Raw genomic sequence first — 22,654 nt, forward strand, 5'->3', positions numbered from 1 at the left:
TGAGTGGTTCAGTCGGTTAGGCGTCCAACTTCGGCTCAGGTCATGATCTCACAGTTTTTGAGTTCAAGCCCTGCATAGGCTCTCTGCTGTCAGTGCAGAGCCTGCTTTGGATCCTCTGTCCCCTTCTCTCCCCCCAACTCCCACCTGCTCCTGCTGTCTCTCTCAAAAAATAAACATTAAAATAATAAATAAAAAAAAAAGACATCGGGTTTTGAATCCCCGCTGAGCACCCAGGAGGCACAGGAGAACTGTGGAGCAGGACAGGATCACCATTGGCACTACTCTGTATGGGCTGCCTGAAAGCATGGTTTGAGACTCCCAGTCCGGGGAGGAGAGATTGGGGTGTCACCAATACCAACACAGCAGGGCTTCAAGAACAGGACAGTGGCCCCCAGTGGAGGTGGGACCCACTTACACCAAACCCCACCCCTCCATGCCTGGTAACTGCTTATCTCCTGGAGCTGGACTGACACTGATTGAACTAGACAGTCTCTCATCCAGACCAGCACAGTCGCCAATACCAGGTACCAATAGACAAGTGTCCTATAGTTTTATATATTAGTCTGGTTTTTTTTTTTTAATTTAAAAATTTTTCTCTTTTCTTTCCTACTCTTCTATTTTCCCTTCTTTTTCTTTCTACCCTCCTCTTTCTTGCTTTGTTTTCCCCTTTGGAATCGGACTCATAGTTTCTGGTCAAGTCTTACTTTACATATATATATTTTTTTTCTTTCTTTCTTCTTTCCTTTTCTTTCTTTTCTTTCTTTCTTTCTTTCTTTCTTTCTTTCTTTCTTTCTTTCTTTCTTTCTTTCCCTTTTCTGGTTGTTTGTTTCATCAGGCATTTTTACTCTATTCTTTTTATACCTTTTCTGTAACTCCTTCTTCTTCATTTTCCTATCTCTCACTGGATTAAGCCTTCTAGTTTTTCTAATTCTCTGACTGGCCTTTTTTTTTCTTCACCCTCTTCATTTCTGTCTTTGTATGAGATAAGGTTCCTCCCATTTCCTTTTTTCCAAGGTTACTTCAATGAACAAATCAAAGCACAGCTGGTAGAAGGTCCAAACAATCCACCACTATGAGCAGTGGGACAGAGCAGCCAAATTTGCAACAACAAAGTCCATGCCAACACATTCCAAAAACACTTCCTGAAAGCCAGGTGCTGGATGGTGTATGACCCCTTTTTAATACAGCAGGACTCGCAGGTGCAGGACACATAACAAGCTATTAAAACATGTAAAAGACAGAAACCTAGCCAAAATGATAAAACAGAAGAATTCTCTTCAAAAGAAATTCCAGGAAGAAATGACAGCCAGGGAATTGCTCAAAACAGACATAAACAATATGTCTGAACAAGAATTTAGAATAAAAGTCATAAGACTAATAGATGGGCTTGGAAAAAAAAAAGCATAGAAGAAAGAAGAGATCTACTGCTGCAGAGATCAAAGACCTAAGAAATAGTCATGATGAATTAAGAAATGTTGTAAATGAGATACAAATAAACTAGATGCAGTGACAGCAAGGATGGAAGAAGTAGAGGACAGAATAGGTGAAATAGAAGATAATATTGTGGAAAATGATGAAGCTGAAAAAAAGAGGGAAAGGAAATTACTAGACCATGAGGAAAGAATTAGAGACCTAAGTGATTCAATGAAACGAAATAATATCTGTGTCATAGGAGTTCCAGAGAAGAGAGAGAGAAAGGGGCAGAAGGTCTGTTTGAACAAATTATAGCTAAAAACTTCCCTAATCTGGGGAAGGAAACAGGCATCCAATTCCAAGAGGCACAAAGAACTCCCTTCAATATCAGCGAAAACAGGTCAACAGGATAACATAATATAGTGAAATTGACAAAATACAAACATAAAGAGAGAATTCTGAAAGCAGCTAGGGACAAACAGGCCTTAACCTACAAGGGTAGACACATAAGGGTAGAAGCAGACCTGTCCACTGAAACTTGGCAGGCCAGAAGGAAGTGGCAGGAAATATTCGATGTGCTGAATAGGAAAACTATGCAGCCAAGAATCCTTCATCCAGCAAGGCTGTCATTCAGAATAGAAGGAGAGATAAAGGCTTTCCCAGACAAACAAAAACTAGAGGAGTTCATGACCACTAAACCAGCCCTGCAGGAGATCCTAAGGGGGGTACTCTGTGAGTGGAAAGCAGCAAAGACTATAAAGGTCCAGAGATATCACCACAAACACAAAACGTACAGATAACACAATGGGACTAAATCCGTATCTTTCAATAATCACTCTGAATGTAAATGGACTAAATGCCCCAATCAAAAGACATGGGGTATCAGAATGGATAAAAAAACAATATCCATCTATATGCTGCCTACAAGAGACTCATTTAAGACCTGAGGACACCTGCAGATTGAAAGTGATGGGATGGAGAACCATCTACCATGCTACTGGATGTTAAAAGCAAGCTGGAGTAGCCATACTTATATCAGACAAAGACTGTAACAAGAGATGAAGAAGGGCATTATATCATTAAGGGGTCTATCCACCAAGAGCAGCTAGCAATTGTAAATGTTTATGCCCCCAACGTGAGAGAACACAAAAATATAAATCAATTAATCACAAACATAAATAAATGTATACATAATAATACTGTGATTGTAGGGGACTTTAATACTCCACTGACAACAATGGACAGATCATCTAAGCAGAAAAACAATAAGAAAACAATGGCTCTGAGTGACACATTGGGCCAGATGGACTTAACAGATATATTCAAAACTTTTCAACCAAAAGCAGAATATACATTCTTCTTGAGTGCACATGGAACATTCTCCAAAACAGATAACATACTCGGTCACAAAACAGCTCTCAACAAATATAAAAGGATTGAGATCATATCATTCATGTTTTCAACCACAATGCTATGAAACTTGAAATCAACCAAAAGAAAAAATTTGGAAAGCCCCCAAATACATGGAGGTTAAAGAACATCCTACTAAAAAATGAATGGCTCAACCAGGATATTAAAGAAATTAAAAAATATACGGAAGCAAATGCAAATGAAAATACAATAGTCCAAACTCTTTGGGATGCAGCAAAGGCAGTCCTAAGAGGAAAACACATTGCAACTTAGGCCTATATTAAGAGGCAAGAAAGGTCCCAAATATATAACCTAACCCCACACCTAAAGAAACTAGAAAGGAACTAGCAGCAAAGAAACCCCAAAGCCAGCAGCAGAAGAGAAATAATAGAGATCAGAGCAGAAATAAACAATATAGAATCCAAAAACAAAACAAAACAAAACAAAACAAAAAACAAAAATATAAAACAGTAGAACAGATCAATGAATCTAAAAGCTGGTTTTTTGAAAGAATAAACAAAATTGATAAACTCCTAGCCAGACTTAACGAAAAGAAAAGAGAGAGGACCCAAATAGATAAAATCACAAATGAAAGAGATCACAACTAACACCACAGAAATACAATTATTAGAGAATACTATGAAAAATATATAGTTATATGTTGCTATAGCCAACAAATTAGACAATCTGGAAGAAATGGACAAATTCCTAGATACCCACACACTACCAAAACTCAAAAGGGAATAAATAGAAAATTTGAACAGACTCTCCCCGCTTCCCTCAACCAGAGGAGAAATTGAATCGCTTATCAAAAATCTCCCAACAAAGAGTCTTGGGCCAGATGGCTTCCCAGGGGAATTCTACCAGACATTTAAAGCAGAATCAATACCTATTCTTCTCAGGCTGTTCCAAAAAAATAGAAATGGAAGGCTTCCAGACTCATTCTATGAAGGCAGCAAGCATTACCTTGATTCCCAAACCAGAAAAAGACCCTATTAAAAAGGGGAATAACAGGCCAATATCCCTGATGAACATGGATGCAAAAATTCTTAACAAGATACTAGCAAATTGAATTCAACAGTATATTAAAAGAATTACTCACCATGATCAAGTGGGATTCATTCCTGGGCTGCAGGGCTGGTATAATATTCACAAATCAATCAATGTGATATATAACATTAATAGAAGAAAGGATAAGAACCATATGATTCTGTCAATAGATGCAGAAAAAGCATTGACAAAATACACATGCTTTGTTAATAAAAACCCTCATGAAAGTCGGGATAGAAAGAACACACCTTAACATCATAAAAGCCATATATAAAAGACCCACAGCTAATATCATCCTCAATGAGGAAAAACGAAGAACTTTCCTCCTGAGATCAGGAACATGATAGGGGATGTCCACTCTCACCACTGTTGTTTAACATAGCATTGGAAGTCCTATCCTCAGTAATCAGACAATAAAACAAGATAAAAAGACATCTAAATTGGCAAAGAAGTCAAACTTTCACTTTTCACAGATAAGATGATACTCTACATGGAAAACCCAAGTCTCCACCAAAAAAATGCTAGAACTGATACATGAATTCAGCAGAGTTGTAGGATATAAAATCAATGTATAGAAATCAGTTGCATTTCTATACAACAATAACGAAGCAACAGAAACATATCAAGGAATCAATCCCACTTGCAATTGCACAAAGAACCGTAAAATACCTAGGAATAAACCTAACCAAAGAGGGAAAATATCTGGATGCTGAAAACTATAGAAAGCTTATGAAAGAAATTGAAGAAGACACAAAGAAATGTTTTTCATCCCAGGCTCATGGAATGAAAGAACAAATATTGTTAAAATGTCTAGACTACCCAAAGCAATCTACACATTCAATGCAATCCTAATCAAAATAGCACCAGCATTATTCACAGAGCTAGAACAAACAATCCTAAACTTTGTATGGAACCAGAAAAGACTCCAAATAGTGAAAGTAATGTTAAAAAAGAAAACCAAAGCTGGAGGTGTCACCATCCTGGACTTTAGCCTGTATTACAAAGCTGTAATCATCAAGACAGTATGGTATTGGCACAAAAACAGACACACAGACAATGGATTAGAGAACCCAGAAAAGAACCCACAAACATATAGACAACTAATCTACTGCATGAGCCAATTCTTTAAAATTCCTCTTTGTCTCTCCATATATGCACATATGTATTTACATATGTATATATATGTCTACACACACACACACACACACACACACACACACACACAATGTTCTGTTGTTTCTGTTTCCCTGGAGAATCCTGATTCATACACTATGAGAATGAGAAACTCCTACAACATACTAGTTCGGAGACTTCAGTACTTTACTTCCACCATGGATAGAACAGTCAAGACAGAAGATCAACAAAGAAATAGAAGACTTGAATCAACTAGACTTAACATCTATAAACACGCTACCAGAGAATAGCAGAATATACATTTTTCTCAAGTACACATGAAAAATTCTTCAGCAGAGACCTTACATTAAACCATAAAGTGAATTTCAATAAATTTAAAAGGGCTTAAATCATACAAAGTATGTTATCTAGCCATAGTGAAATAAAATTAGCAAATTAAAATCTTTATTGAAAACTCTCCTATAAAGATGGGCTTATTTAAAATAGTTAAGATATGGGGCACGTAGGTGGCTCAGTCGGTTAAGCATCCGACTTTGGCTCAGGTCATGATGTCACAGTTTGTGGGTTTGAGCCCCACTTCAGGCTCTGTGCTGACAGACAGCTCAGAGTCTGAAGCCTGCTTCAGATTCTGTGTCTCCCTCTCTCTCTGTCCCTCCCCGCTTGTGTGCTCTCTCTCAAAAATAAATAAACACTAAATAAATAAATAAAATAAAATATTTAAGAAATAATCTCACACAAACTCTTCTAGAGAATGATTAGGAATATTTCCCAAATCATTTTTATGAGGCCAGCCAAAACTTAAGGAAGACATTACAAGAAAGGAAACTTACAGACCAATCACAATCACTAACTTAGATGTAAAAATACTCGGTAAAGCATTAGCAAATTGAAACCAGGGATATATATATTTTAAAAAGTTATGACCAAGAGTTTTGTTCCAAACATGCAAGCATGGTTTAACACTTGAATAATCAAGTAAGCAATTTACCACATTTAAATTAACCCAATTTTTTAAAACCTTTATTTATTTATTTTGAGAGAGAGACAGAAAATGAGCTGGGGAGGCGCAGAGAGAGAGAAGGAGACAGAGAATACCCAGCAGGTTCTGCTGAGAATGAGGAGCCCAATGTGGGGCTCGATCCCCACCATGACCTGAGTTGAAATCAAGAGTCGGATGCTTAACCGACTGAGCCATCCAGATGCCCCTTACCATATTAAATAAAGAGGAATAGCATATAATGACTCCCACAGATGCAGTGTCATAAAATCCATATACTTACAGTAAAAAAAAATCTTTTTTAACTTACAGAAAACAAAGAATAGAAGGAAGTTCTGTAACGTGGCAAAGAATACCCACAAAAAATGTACAGCATGCTTCATACTTAATGTTTAATTATAAAAAGCTTCCTCTTTGGGTGGCAAACAAGAAAGGATGCCCTGTATCACCACTTCTGTTTGATATTGCTTTGGAAACCCTAGGTAGTGTAATAAGGCAAGAAAAAGAAATAAAAAGCATTAAGACTAAAGAGGGAGAAATAAAAATGTCACTATTTACATTATATATACACACACATACATAAAAAACAAAAACTACTATCTATTAACATTAATATGTGAATGTAAGGTCACTGGATACAAGATTGTTGTATAAAAATATAATATAGTCATTATACCAAGAATGAATGGAAGATAGAATTTTAAAGTATACAACTTATAATAGTATTAAAGTATCAAACATCTAAGAACAAATCTACCAAAAGAAATATAAGAATTCTAAAACTACAACATAATCAGGAGTAATTTAATATCTAAATTAATTTAAAAAGACACCACTATTGGAAGACTCAATATTGGTAAAATGCCAGTTCTCCCCTAGTGAAAGCACACATTCAATAAAATCCTGGCCAAAATCATAGCACGTTTTTTAAAACAGACCAGCTGATTTTGGAATGCAAATGGAAATTCAAAGAACAAGGAACAGTAAGCAAGAACACAGCTGAAAAACCTATGCTTTAGATATCAAAAGTTATCATAAACTTATAGCAATTGAGAGAATATGATGTTAGTACAAAATGAGTCAAATGAACACAACAGAAGAAAATCCAGAAACAGACGCACATATATACAGTCCTAATGGAATAGAATAGAATCCAGGATCATCTCCATGTAAACAGGGTAAGGAAAAAATGGTCATTTGAAAAAAAGATGATGGACCATAAACATAGGGGAAAAAATAAACCTTCATCCAAATCTTACATTATACATATAAATCAAATCCACGTGCATTGTAGATCTAATGTAAAAGGCAACATGACAAAAGATTTTTTAAATAGGGAAATATATTCAGAATCATAGTTGGCCTAAGTTTTCCTATATGAATGTAAAGAAAGCACTAATCAAAATACCAACCAAAAGGAGAGGAAAATTGGGCTACATTAAATTAAGATATCTATCCACATAAGGACTCTTACTAAGAAAACTAACATACATGTCACAGACTGGAATATATTCATAACATAGCACATGCCCATCAGAAAATGTCCAGGAATTAAAAGACTTTAAGAGGTATATGGTACACATACAACAAGTCTAACATGTGCTTTTTGAGAAGCACTACAAAGGCCAAATTGGATAAAAACAAGAGACAATCACAGCTAAGTGCATAATAGTAAACTGTTGAAAAGAAATGACAAAGAAAAAAATCTTAAGGGAATTCTAGGAAGATGTTAGTGACAATGTGTGGTATGCAGAATAATGGTTCCCAAAGATGTCCATGCCTTAATTCTCAGAATCAGTGAACATATTACCCTACGTAACAGTAGGGAATTTTGCAGATTTGATTAAGGTTAAGGATCTTGAGAAAGGAAGATTACATCGGATCATCTATGTGGACCCAATCTAATCAAATGAGTTCTTAAAAGCAGAAAAATCTTTCATGGTTATGGTCATACAAAGGGAGATGTGATTAAGAATAAGGGTAAAGGATGGGGGGTGCCTGGGTGGCTCAGTAGGTTAACATCCAACTCTTGATTCTGGCTTAGGTCATGATCTCACGGTTCATAGGATCAAGCCCCATGTCAGGCTCTGTGCCGTCAGCATGGAGACTGCTTGGGATTCTCTGTCTCCCTATCTCTCTATCTCTCCCCTGCTCTCTCACTCTTTCTCAAAAATAAATAAATAAATAAATAAATAAATATTAAGGAAAAAAAAGAATATAGCCATTTGCTGGCTTTGCAAATGGAGGAAATGGTCGCATGCCAAGGAATACGAGTGGTCACCAGAAATTGATCCTTCCTTGGAAACTCTATAAAGAAAACAGCTCTGCTGATACCTTGATTTTAGCCCAGTGAGACCCATGTCAGGTCTATAGAAATGTAAGATAATCAATTTGAACTACTAAGTTTGTGGCAATTTGTTATGGTAGCAATAAAAAAAATAATACTTAGCACAAATCCCCTCATAAAAACATACAGAAATGGTTTTGGGGTTAGATGGAATAATTCATGACAGACAAATACGCATGCTGAAAACTAGAAAAGACAGAAAAAGGGGCTCCCGGGTGGTTCAGTCAGTTAAGCATCCAACTTCGGCTCAGGTCATGATCTCATGGTTAGTGGGTTCGAGCCCCGGGTCAGGCTCTGTGCTGACAGCTATGAGCCTGGAGCCTGCTTCAGATTCTGTGTCTCCCTCTCTCTCTGCCCCTCCCCTGCTTGTGCTCTGTCTCTTTCTCTCTCAAAAATAAACATTAAATTGTTTTTTTAAACAAGACAGAAAAAAATAAAAATTTATGTTTTAAGTTATTAGAAAGGTACAGAAAAAAAGAAGGCTAGTGATACATTTCAGAGGAGAGAAACTTTCAAACGTGGACTGATGATCTGCACTTCCATTTTTCTTCAAAGCATTTGCACATCCTGAGCATGGGCTAGACGCTGAGAACCAGGACTTATATTAGATTAGAACAAGGGTCAATGCTGTGATGCAGAAAAACCAATAACATTTTTGATGGTTGTACGAGAGTGGAATGATGTAACTAGAGTATTACGAGGCCTTAGATGCACAATCAGTTTCTCAATTATGACATTTATTGATTTATGAAACTGTGTAAAACTAGAGGGTATGAAGTTAACCCCAAAATATTGGAAAAGTAGAGTGAATGTTCCTACAGTTTCATGGTACTTAAGAGAGAAAGACCGACCAGAGTTAGAGGCTCTAAAACACAAGCAGCAAAAACCCTGGAGATAGTATGAACACTTAAGAACCTGTAACTGTTTTTAAACTGGAAACACTTGACAATCTGGGACTAGCTAGGTTAAAAAAAAATCTGGTCTTGGCTCAGGCAAAGGCTATTTCTGGGGATGGAGCATCCAGCAGAACTTTTTGTAAATCACATCAAGCTCAAGAAGTAAAATTGAGAACTGGAAGAACCTCAAACACAGAAGTGTCTTGTCACAGTATTTGCCAAATTATGAAGCTATGCCAGGTTGGGAGCAATAAGCTAATCCAAAAATGACTGAAAAGTGAAAGATCCATGCCATACATTTAGATGGTAATTAAAAGACAAATATCTGTCAGGAAAAAAAACAACATCATCTATCCTGAGGGCACCTCACTTCTGGGAGGAGCTAGAACCAGTCACAGAGCTGGTGCTGGCAGACAGACATCTTGGTGACTATGTAGAGCTGATGTTACAAACACAGAGATGAGAGGGGACTCAAATACATGAATATTTTCTGATGGTTCCTGGTATGGAAGTACAAGGCACTGAGCCTAAACTTTCTGAGAAGCAGGACACAAATTGCCTCAGTTTTTTGGTACTGAGAAGACAAAGACCTGAAAAACTCCAACTTGAAAGCACCATAGGCTAATGACCAAAAACAAGGGCTGCTGAAGTGAGATTTAGCAAAAGTTTGATTAAGGATAAACTGAGATTTCCCAAAACATCAATATTGCCTCAACCCAGTTTGATCTCTTTTGAACAAGTTTAGCCCTGATGTTCCCTGCCTAGGAAAGGAAAGAGGGAACCCTCTCATCACCTGGAAAGATCTTAAGTTCTTTTAAAAATTGGGGCACCTGGGTGGCTTAGTCAATTGAGTGTCCGACTTGGGCTCAGGTCATGATCTCACAGTTTGTGTCTTCGAGCCCCGCGACGGGCTCTGTGCTGACAGCTCAGATCCTGGAACCTGTTTCTGATTCTGTGTCTCCCTCTCTCTCTGCTCCTCCCTTGCTCACACTCTATCTCTCTGTCTCTTAAAAATAAATAAATGTCAAAAAGATTTAAAAAAAGTCTAGAATTTAATTATGAAATAAATGGTACAGTCACGACAGTACAACTGGTAAGCAAGAGTAAAAAAGACAAAGAAAGCAGATCACAAATATAATCCAGGTACTGGAATTAGGAGATTAAGCACTTTAAAGTAACCTTGATGGATATGTTCAAGAAAATAGATAAAAAACTGGACAAAATAGACACAAAGGTTAAGGATTTCCAAAAACATTGACATTTATAAAAATTAATCAGAAAGACATTTGATATCTAAACATAAATAGTAGAAATAAAGAATTTAGTAGTTGGGTTTAACAATGTATTGGAAACAGTAGAAGACAAGATCAATGAACTAGAATATATGTTTCTAGGAAATGTTAATAAAAGAGAAAATAAGATGACAAATACAGAAAGAAGTGCAAGAAACTGAGGGAGATAATCAAAAGGTCTAACAGATGTAACTGGACCAAGAAGTAAGGAATAAAGGTATAGCACATTTGAAGAAATAAAGGGCTAGAATTTCCAAAATTAATTTAAGTAATGAATTTAGATTCAAGAAACTCTGATCAGGGTTAATACACAAACCAAATCTTTTAAAACCAAGGACAAGAGAAAATACTAAAAGAGGCCACAGATAAAAGACATTACTTTCAAGGAAGCAAGAGTAAGACTGACAACAGACTTCTCAAGGAAATAATGGAAGTCATAAGATAACAAAATGATATTTTTATATTTATTTATTCATTCATTCATTTATTCATTTATTCATTTATTTAGTAGGCGTCATTATCAGTGTGGAGCCCAATTCAGGGCTTGAACTCACGACCCCGAGATCAACACCTAAGCAGAAATCAAGAGTCAGACGCTTAGCTTCTGAGCCACCCAGGTGCCCCACAAAATGTTATTTTTAAAGTAAGGGAAGAAAAACATCTGTCCACATATACATCTATGCCCAGTGAAAAAAAAATCCAACATAGATTTAGTGGATATGTAAATAAACAAATAAGTACTAAAAAGAAGTAAATAAAAATGAGAAAATTCTCCAACAGCAGGCCCATACAAAAAGCCCTAAGGGGAATTCTTAGGGCAAATGGGAAATGATTCAAAATGAAAACAGAATTCAAAACTAAAATGCAACCAAAAAAGGATGAATATGTAGGCAAATGTAAGTGAAGATTTCTATACAAAATAATAGTATCAACGCACTGTGGAATCTAAAATACATATAGATAAAATGTATCACAACAATAACTTTAAAGAAGCAAGGGATTTAAATGGAGTGTAAATGTTCTAAAATTATCAAAAAACTGGTAAAGAAAAAATTGTATGAGATTACAATAGAGGATACAAGTATTTACTATATATACATATATTTTGAAAGAATAGTAAGCAAATATATACCCTATGAGTTAAAAGAAGGAGAAAAGGGAATAAAAATATCTTAGTTAAGGGAGACATGCAGGAGATTTAAAAATAAACATGAACACATCTGTCAGATAGAAAAATAGTAAGATAATGATACAAACCCAACAATATCAGTAATTAAATGATAACATAGTAATTAAATGATAAAGGGAAAGACTGACTACTATAAAACCCAACTATAAAAGACACACATCTTCAATATAAGGATACAGAAAGGGTGATTGTAAAAGAGTGAAAAACACCAATTAACATTAACCAAAAGAAAGTTGATAGGACTATAATAATATCAGACTAACTACATTTGAAGGCAAGAAGCTTTCCTAGAGGTAAAGACATTTCACAATAATAATAGTCGATTAACCAGAACAAAAAACACAATCTAAACCTGTATGCATCCAAAACACAGTTTCAGCATATGCAAAGCAAAACCATACTGCATTACCAATTCATACCCTCTGGAATACCTATAATGGGAAAATAAAACCCAGAAAATACAGTGTGTTAACAAGGATGTAGAAAACCAGAACTCTCAACCATACTGAGACACTTTGAAAATGTGTTTCAATACTGAAACACTTTGAAAAACTCTTTGGCAGCATCTTCTACAGAAGAATACACATTCTGTAGGACCCAGCAATTCCATTTTAGGTATATATCCAACAGGAATACATATATATGTTCATCAAGGAACATATACAGTAATGATGATAGCAGTACTATTAGTATTAGCCTCAAAAAGTAGAATTAACTGATAAATTTTGCTACTCTTATTGGAATACTATAAGGCAAGGGGTGGCAAACTATAAGGACCAAATAGCATTTATGTTCAGCTTTGCAAGTTATGTGCTCTTTGTCACAATTACTCCCCTCTGCTGTTGTAGCTTGAGAACAGCCATAAATAATACATAAGTAAATGGGTCTATCTATGTTCCAATTAAACTTTATTTAAAATTTAAAAGTCTGGAATTCACCAGTGGGCCATAGTTTGCTGACTCCTGCTATATAGTAATAAAAATGAAACACATGCATGTCACAAACATAATAATCAGCCAAAGAGACCAAATATAAAAGAATATATACCATGATTCCACTTCTGAAATGTTCAAAAACACATAAAACTAGCCTATATGTTGTTAGATATTAGAATAGTAGGTTTCGTAGTGACTGAGAAGAGGCACCAGAGGCATTTCTGGGGGGCTGGTAATGTCATGTCTCTGACCTGGATGCTATTCACCCACGAGGGTTCACTTTTTATTTTTTATTATTTATTTATTTTTTAGAGCATGTATCAGAATTTTATTCCATTTTAAGGCTGAATAATATTCCATTGTTAGGACATTTTTTGATTATTGATTCTTTTTTTTCAATATATGAAATTTATTGTCAAATTGGTTTCCATACAACACCCAGTGCTCATCTCAAAAGATGCCCTCTTCAATACCCATCACCCACCCTTCCCTGCCTCCCACCCCTCATCAACCCTCAGTTTGTTCTCAGTTTTTAAGAGTCTCTTATGCGTTGGCTTTCTCCCACTCAAACCTCTTTTTCTTTTTTCCTTCCCCTCCCCCATGGATTTCTGTTAAGTTTCTCAGGGTCCACATAAGAATTAAAACATATGGTATCTGTCTTTCTCTGTATGGCTTATTTCACTTAGCATAACACTCTCCAGTTCCATCCACGTTGCTACAAAGGGCCATATTTCATTCTTTCTCATTGCCACGTAGTACTCCATTGTGTTTTTTAAAGACTCACTGTGCCACAAAACTTAGAATTAAAGTACATTATACTGAAATAAAATTTTAAAAATTACCTAGAAGAGCAGTACTAAAAAAATCCATGGGAAACATCTGCAACAAAATTAAGGGACAAGATATTCCCATGAACCCAAAATATCAGGAGACACACATAAATCTCCAGTAGATAATAGAGATGGTAACACCATCTGTTGAAATCAGAGGAAAGCACTGAGGCATCTGATAAACCAAATAACTTCAAAGTAACAAAACGGAGTATTCACTCAAAAGGCTGGTGGGCCAATTTAAGAACAGAAACTGAAATTGGAAGAGGTTTTCTCACTTTCATAGTGATGAGTACAAAGGATTTACAATAAATTCTGAAGGAGCTGGAGCAGTGAGATCCACTCTCAAAACTAACACTCCAAAGTCACCTTCCAAGATAAAACTTTACATTGAGTATAAACATTTGGAAAAAGAATACACATTGAACAGGGGAATAAAAGCAAAGGAAAGAAAAATCCTATATAAAAGTTGGGAAGAAAAAGAAAGCCAGGAAATCTCAGAAACTAAGCTGCCATGCTTATTCTAGAATAAATGATGAGACAGAAAAAAGAGCTCTCAAACTACATATTTAGAAAAGTTAATCTAAATCATGTATCTCTTTCTAAAAGTTCAAAATAATCATTATAAATGGTTTAAATTTCATAAAAAGCTTTAAGGGGTGTGGGGGGAGGCCAAATAAGATGCCCTCAATGAAAACATGCCAGAAGACATGTTCACAAAACAGATGGCAGGCAAATGTATTACCTGTATCCTCATAACTTGACAATTTGTCTTCCCAAGAGTAAATGATCTTATGAGAGAAAAAGACAGAAGCTTCAATGTCTTTTTGATCTAGCCTCACAAGTCATACACTGTTATTTTTGCAACAGTCTATTGTTTACACAGATTAGCCCCATTCATGTGTGGTGGGAGGTAACTACACAGGGGTGGGAATACTAGTAGGCAAAAAATCACTGGTAGCCATCTAAAAGGTTTATTATAACCCAGAAGTAAAAGAACAAAGCTAAAAGTCCTTAAAAATAGTATATTTTAAGAAATCACAAAAAAAAATTTAATGAGATGATAAAAGTCAGAAAAATAAGAAATTAAAGAAAAATAAGTTTGGAAAGGAAAAGTAAACTAGAAGATATATAAAAGTGAATGAATAATAATGTCATAAGAGAAAATGATGAAAAGGAAAAAATCATTTGATTTTAAGAAAAATAAAAGTATGAAAAGAATTTGAGACAGGGAAAAATACATATCATTTGCAAATAAGATCCAACATACATATAATGGAAGTTCCAGAAAGAAAGGCGAAAGAAAGAAAGAAAAAGAAAGAGTTGGAGAGGAGAGGATACAGGAGAGGAGAAGGAAACAGAATATATACAAAAAGTTATCATTTAAGAGAATATTCATAAAAATATTGAAAATATAACAAAAGACACACGATGTACAATGGAAAAAAATCAATCCAGAATAATCAACACCATCATGTATGCTGCTATTATTACTAAACTTTAAAAATGAAGGAAAAAAAAACCCCTGAATTTCCAAGCTAAAAAACCAAGTCACTCACAAAGGAAAGAAAATTGGATTTTAAGTAGATTTGGACAACAAGATTCTGTATCACAATCAAGTAACATATTTATAATAAAGAAAATGTAAGCCAAGGATTTTTATATCTAGCCAAAGTAACTTTGAGGCATAAAGACTACAAACAAAATATTATCATGCAACTCAGATGACATTTATCCCATGAGCCTTTCCTTAGTAATCTATTAGAGAATGAGTTTCAGACAACTAATTGGAGAAGACACTGCCATAACAGTATTAATTTACTGTTTTCTATTTATCCTACCTATCCTATATTCTGTGTTTCCCTCTAGTACCTTATTTCTGTCAAAAGGCACTAGCGTCTGGAATTTTTAGATACACTAGCAAAAGGACTGGGGTCTTTGTTGAAGTGATCTTACATTTTCTTGAATAAATGTGAAAATCAAAATGGTGGGTGTTTGCTACCTTTTTAACTAGATTTTATTTTCAACTGAATCTTTCCTGATCACACTTTCATTAGCTTGTTTGAAATAAGTTCTCTTAATTTTTAAAAAAAATTTTTTTTTCAACGTTTATTTATTTTTGGGACAGAGAGAGACAGAGCATGAACGGGGGAGGGGCAGAGAGAGAGGGAGACACAGAATTGGAAACAGGCTCCAGGCTCTGAGCCATCAGCCCAGAGCCCGACGCGGGGCTCGAACTCACAGACCGCAAGATCGTGACCTGGCTGAAGTCGGACGCTTAACCGACTGCGCCACCCAGGCGCCCCAAGTTCTCTTAATTTTTTAATGATTACCAAACTTCCAACACATTATGTTTTACCTCTCCTCTGTACTAATGTTTAGTGATTCATAAAGGACTTTTTCACGGTCTCAGAAGAGGGTGATATTTAAATAAAATCTTTGTGAAGTAAAAAAACAAAAAAAACACACCCTTTTTTTATAAATTGTAAAATTCTTTGTGAAGTAAAAAAAATAAATTTAAAAACCCTGATTTTTACTTTTAAGATGGTATATCTTTGTCTATGAGTACCCTTCAAGTAGGACCAAACTGTGTTTTGATCTGACCTGTGTCCAGAGTGTGGCCACAATGTCTACGTCTAGTATGTTGGTGTTTATTTGTTTCTGAACATGTATTCTGTTGACAGATCTTATATTTGCATATTTTACATGTTTATGTTTGGGCATATTATCGAACTAATGTGTGTCAGATTGTATTCTGTGTGTTTACTTCTGTAGATCTTAGTGGTTAAGATCAAAGACTATTACTATTAATCTAGATTCAAATCTCGGTTCCAATCATCTTAAATGGCTACATGACCTTATACAAGTCACTCAACTTTTCTGAGCCTCAGCTCATCTTTAAAATAGTAATTACTTTGTAAGATTATTGTGATGATAAAATGGAATAACACATACAGAGTGCCTGGGACGTAGTGAACATTTAATAAACAGTTATTCCTATGTAATCAATTTATTTCTCTCTGGAAGAACAATGGCATTATTTATTTATGCTTTTTATTCTTATACTTAATCATATAGTGTGCCACAGGTTTTTTTTTACTTTTATATTTATTTATTGGTTTATTAAATAATCATTGGATTATATAAGTTCCTTATGGGCAGGAAATCTGATTTCATGAAAAAGACCCCCAGTGCTGTGCATAGTGCCAGACACACAGCATGCTGGTATTTGGTGGAAAAAGCTCGATTATACCATATGAATTAACACAGGCGGAAAAATATGACTAATTTTAAGAGCTTGTGTTCAGGCCACTCTTAGTGTAAAGCAATTTAAGATATTGACATTAGTGCCAAGTTTAAGCCAACATGAGCAACTTTACTGCATATATATTGTTTTTGTTTAAAGGCATTAGGAAGCTGCTTAAACAGTGGTATGAACAGTGCCACTAGTACTTCTGAGAGAAGAGGTGAACTGAAGGTCTGCAGCTCTGCAGCTGGTGTTTTCCTGGGGGCATTTGTGTTCTGAGCATAGAACAAAAATGTTGGGAATCGATGCTTTGTTCAACCACAGGTCCACTCCTGGAGCACAAAGAAACCAGCAGGATTTTGGCAGTCTTACTACGCTAGATGTACAAAACTAAAAGCCTGAGAGGCCAAAATCCATTGAGACATGATGGGTGCAAAACCAAGCTAACTGTTCCCTCAAGACACTAGCAGAATGTGTGAAACAGTGCAGGATAAAAGGACAAAAAGCTAAGCAGAAAGTGTTTGAAAAGCAGAAGAGATTTTCTGCTGTCTTGCGTAAGAAGAATTATACATAGTACCCTTTGAGAGGGAAGGGCCTATAATCACACTAGTTCTCAGTTAAAAGCCCAAAGAGCTGAAATTAAGAACTTAAAACAATTGACCCTTGAACATGGGTTTGAGCTGTGTAGGTCCACTTACAATGCAGATTTTTTACAGTACTGTAAATCTATTTTCTCTTCCTTATGATTTTTTTTTTGTTTTCTTAGTTAAGTTTCAGGGGAGTCAAAAAAGTTATATGTAGATTTCTGACTGTGTGAAGGGGGTGTGGTGCCTCTAACCCCCACATTGTTCAAGGATCAACTACACTTTAACTTTTTATTTTTGAATATTTAGATATACAAAACAGTTGAAAGATAAAAGAGTTCTTATACACAGGAACTTCACCCCTCACCCAGGTTGTCTTAATGTTAACATCTTACGTAACCACCATTCATTTTGCAAAACTAAGACATTAACATTGGTACAGTAATTATCTAAACTGAAATTTTATTTGCATTGCACCAGTTTTGCCAGTGATGCACTTCTGTTCCAGGATCCAATACAGGATATCATGTTGCTTTTAGTCATTATTTCTCTATACTCTCTTCTAATCTGTGACAAGTTTCTGTCCTTCCTCGTTTCTCTGACCTTGACAGTTTGGAAGAGTACTGATCAGGAATTTTGTAGGAAGTTTCTCAATTTGATTTTGTCTGATGTTTTTTCATGTTTAGGCCAGGGTTATGGGTTTTGAGGAACAACCCTTCACATTACCTGATATCAAGGAATACAGGATATCAGCATGAGTTAATGATTACTGATATTAAACTCGATCACTTTGTAAAGGTGGTGTCTTCCAGATATCTCCAAGTTACACTTTCTTTCTATTTTAAAAACAAATCATTAAGTTTAGCCCACCCTCAAAGGAAGAGGAATTAAGCTCCACCTCCTGGAGGGGGCAGTATCCTCAATTATTATTTACAAATCTTCTGTAAGGAAGATGTGTCCATTTTCATCCTTGGTCATTCATTGTTTCGCTTATGTCAATATATACTCATGGATATTTATTTTATTCTTTGGGTCATAATCCAAATATTGGTATTTATTTTGTTGCTCAAATTATTCTGACAACGGCCACAGGGACTTAAGATTGGCTCCTGTGTTCTTCTTATATGCCCCTATTCTCCTCACTCACTCCCCTCAGCCTTTTCTTTTTTTAAGCAATTCCTCACTTCCCATACTACAAGATGTTCCATCCTAATCTTGTGTTTTCCCTGTCCTAGCCCCAGAATCAGCTATTTCTCTAAGAGTCCTGATAACTTTTATTGAGTGTAGGTATTTAGAAACCAAGATCTGGAAGCTGGGTTGCTCACTGCTATTGGATTGTCACTCCTTTTAGGCCCTTTTGGAGGGCAAAACTGGGAACCATGGATGTGTATTAACCCAAATATACAATCAGCTCTGTATTTCTGAACCAATCTCTCTCTATATATTAAAATAAACATGAATTAAACTGTTATTTTAGACAACAAATAACATCATGCAGTTCATTCCACCCCTCACCCACCTTGTTTCTTTGTCACTTATTTTCTGACACTGAAAAACCTGGCTATCTTTATCTATGATATATTTACTTACTTGTCCAACTCTCATATATATATATGTAAAGTCTTTTCATAATTGCTAATCCAATACCCTGTATAAAACACACTTATCTAGTAAAATGGGGGTTAGCAAACTTCAACTCCCAGGCTAATTCTGACCCTTTGTCTGTTTTGGTAAGGCCTTAAGATAAAAGTAATTTTTACCTTTAAAAAAATTTTTTAAATGTAAATCCAAGTTAGTTAACATATAGTGTAATAATGGTTTCAGGAGAAGAATTTAGTGGTTCATCACTTACATATAATACCTAATGCTCATCCCAACAAGTGCCCTCCTTAATGCCCATTACCCATTTAGCCCATACCCCTACCCAACACCCCTCCAGCAACCTTCAGTTTGTTCTCTGTATTTAAGTCTCTTATGGTTTGCCTCCCTCTCTCTTTTTATCTTATTCTTCCTTCCCTTCCCCTATGTTCATCTTGTTTCTTAAATTCCACATGAATGAAATCATACGATATCTATCTTTCTCCAACTGACTTTTTTCGCTTAACATAATACATTCTAGTTCCATCCAGGTTGTTGCAGATGGCAAGATTTCATTCTTTTTGATCGCCAAGTAATAGGCTGTTGTATATATACACCAAATCTTCATCCACTCATCAGTTGATGGACATTTGGGCTCTTTGCATTATTTGACTATTATTGATAGTGCTGCTATAAACATTGGGGTGCATGTGCCCCTTTGAATCAGCACTCCTGTATCCTTTGGACAAATTCCTAGTAGTGCAATTGCTAGATAACAGGGTAGTTCTATTTAATTTTTTGAGGAACCTCCATACTATTCTCCAGAGTGGCTGCAGCAGTTTGCATTCCTACCAGCAGTGCAAAAAGTATTTCCTTTTCTCCACATCCCTGCCAATACCTATTGTTTCCTGAATTGTTCATTTTAGCCACGCTGACAGGTGTGAGGTGGTATCTCACTGTGATTTTGATTTGTATTTCCCTGATGATGAGTGATGTCAACACATTTTCATGTGTCTGTCTGCCATATGGATGTCTTCTTTGTCTGTTCATGTCTTCTGCCCATTGCTTCACTGGATTATTTGGTTTTTGGGTGTTGAGTTGGATAAGTTCTTTATAGATCTTCAATATTAACTCTTTATCCAATGTCACTTGCAAATATTGTCTCCCATTCTGTTGGTTGCCTTTTAGTTGATTATTTCCTTCACTATGCAGAAGACTTCAATCTTGATGAAGTCCCAATAGTTAATGCTTGCTTTTGTTTCCCTTGCCTCTGGAGACATGTCTAATAAGAAGATGCTGTGGCCGAGGTCACAGAGGTTGTTGCCTGTTTTCCCCTCTAGGATTTTGATGGTTTCCTGTCTTAAATTTAGGTCTTTCATCCATTTTGAGTTTATTTTTGTGTATGGTATAAGAAAGTGGCCCAGGTTCATTCTTCTGCATGTTGCTGTCCAGTTTTCCTAACACCATTTACTAAATAGATTGTCTTTTTTCCACTGGATATACTTTCCTGCTTTGTCAAAGATTAGTTGGCCATACATTTATGGGTCCATTTCTGGGTTCTCTATTCTGTTCCATTCATCTATGTGTCTTTTCTTATGCCAGTACCATACTGTCTTGATGATTACAGCTTTGTAATACAGCTTGAAGTCTGGAATTGTGATGCCTCCAGCTTTGGTTTTCTTTTTAAACACTATGTTGGCTATTCAGGGTCTTTTCTGGTCCCATACAAATTTTAGAATTTTTGTGCTAGCCTGTGAAGAATGCTGGTGCTATTTTTATAGAGATTGCATTGAATGTGTAGATTGCTTTGGGTAGTATTGACATTTTAACAGTATTTGTTCTTCCGATCCATAAGCATGGAATGTCTTTCCATTTCTTTATGTCTTCTTCAATTTCTTTCATAAGCTTTGTATAGTTTTGAGTACAGATCTTTTACCTCTTTGGTTAGGCTTATTCCTAGGTTATTTTATTTTATTTTTTTTAAAAAGGTTTTTTTAATGTTTATTTATTATTGAGAGACAGAAAGAGACAGAGCATGAGCATGGGAAGGGCAGAGAGAGGAGACACAGAATCTGAAGGAGGCTCCAGGCTCTGAGCTGTCAGCACACAGCCCAACATGGGGCTCAAACCCAACAAACCCCAAGATCATGACCTGAGCCAAAGTCAGATGCTTAACCAACTGAGCCACCCAGGTGCCCCTCCTAGGTTATTTTATGGGTTTTTTGGTGCAATTGTAAATGGGACCAATTCCTTGATTTCTCTTGCTGCTGCTTAATTACTGGTGTATATAAATGCAACCGATTTCTGTACACTGATTTTATATCCTGCAACTTTGCTGAATTCATGTATCAGTTCTAACAATTTTTGGTGTAGTCTTTTGGGTTTTCCATGTAGATTATCATGTTGTCTGGGAAGAGTGAAAGTTTGACTTCTTCCTGGCCAGTCTGTATGCCTTTTATTTCTTTTTGTTGTCTGATTGCTGAGGCCAGGACTTCCATAACTATGTTGAACAACACTGGTGAGAGTAGACAACCCTGTCATGTTCCTGACCTTAGCAGGAAAGCTCTCAGTTTTTCCCCATTGAGGGTGATATTAGCTGTCAGTATTTTGTATATGGCCCTTATGATCTAGAGGTATATTCCTTCTATCCCTACTTTCTTAATTTTTACCTTTTTAAATGGGAGGGGGAGAGGTTTCATGAATATCATATGAAATTCACATTTTAGTGCACATGGATAAAGTTTTACTGAAATACAGACACATTCACCTGTTTACCTATTGCCTATGTGTGCTTTAGTGCTACAACAGCAGAACTGAGTCGTGTGACAGGGACCCTATGGTACCAAAAATATTTACTCTCTGGCTCTTTGCAGAAAATGTTTGCAAATCCCTGCAAAAGAATACAGTAATTAGTTCTTTTTATCTGTAGCCTCACAGCTTTTTTACTTAGCAAACTGAATTTAAGACTCTCCATGTTGTTGTATGAATTTATAGCTCACTCTTTTTTATTGCTGAGTTATATTCCCCATTGAGTGGCTGTACCATAGTTTGTTCATCATTTGCTTTTGAGGAGCATATAGATTGTTTCTAATTTGGGATAATTATGAATAAATTTTCTATAAACATTCACATATAGGTCTTTGTGTGAATGTAAGTTTTCAGTTAATTTGGGTAAATACTTTAAAGTAGGATTGCTAGGTCATATAAGTGCATTTAACCTTATATAAAACTGCAAAACTGCCAAACTATCCTGTAGGTGTATCATTGGGCATTCCCACTAGCACTGAATGAGAATTCCTGTTGCTCCATATCCTTGACAGCATTTACTAGTCTAAGTTTTTTTGGGTTTTTGCTTCAGTTTAACAATTCTAATAGATGGTAGTGGTATCTCACTGCAGTTTTAATTTGCATTTTAAATAATATTTAAAAAACTTATTTTGAGAGAAAGAGGGCACATTAGTGGGGAAAGGGCAGAGAGAGAGGGGGAGAATCCAAGCTGACAGTGCAGAGCCCAATCTGGGGCTTGATCCCATGAACTATGAGATAGTGACCAGAGATGAAACCAAAAGTCCAAAACATAACCTACTGAGCCACCCAGGTACCCCTTAATTTGTATTTCTATGACTATCGAGCATCTTTTCATATGTTTATTTAGTGAAATGTATGTTCAGATATATTGACCATTTTAAATTGGGTTCTTGATTTTCTTATTACGGAGTTTGAAGAAGATTTTTTTTTTTTAATTCTGGATG

General features: G+C 35.9%; 1 protein-coding gene across 2 annotated transcripts in view; it reads right to left on the bottom strand.

Annotated features, from left to right (window-relative positions):
- SPATA6 (spermatogenesis associated 6) overlaps positions 1-22,654 on the bottom strand; it is a 142,985-nt gene that overhangs the window by 12,892 nt on the left and 107,439 nt on the right. The window lies entirely within an intron of this gene.

The sequence above is a fragment of the Prionailurus bengalensis genome, chromosome C1 (genome assembly GCF_016509475.1).
Source record: "Prionailurus bengalensis isolate Pbe53 chromosome C1, Fcat_Pben_1.1_paternal_pri, whole genome shotgun sequence".
Taxonomy (NCBI): domain Eukaryota; kingdom Metazoa; phylum Chordata; class Mammalia; order Carnivora; family Felidae; genus Prionailurus; species Prionailurus bengalensis.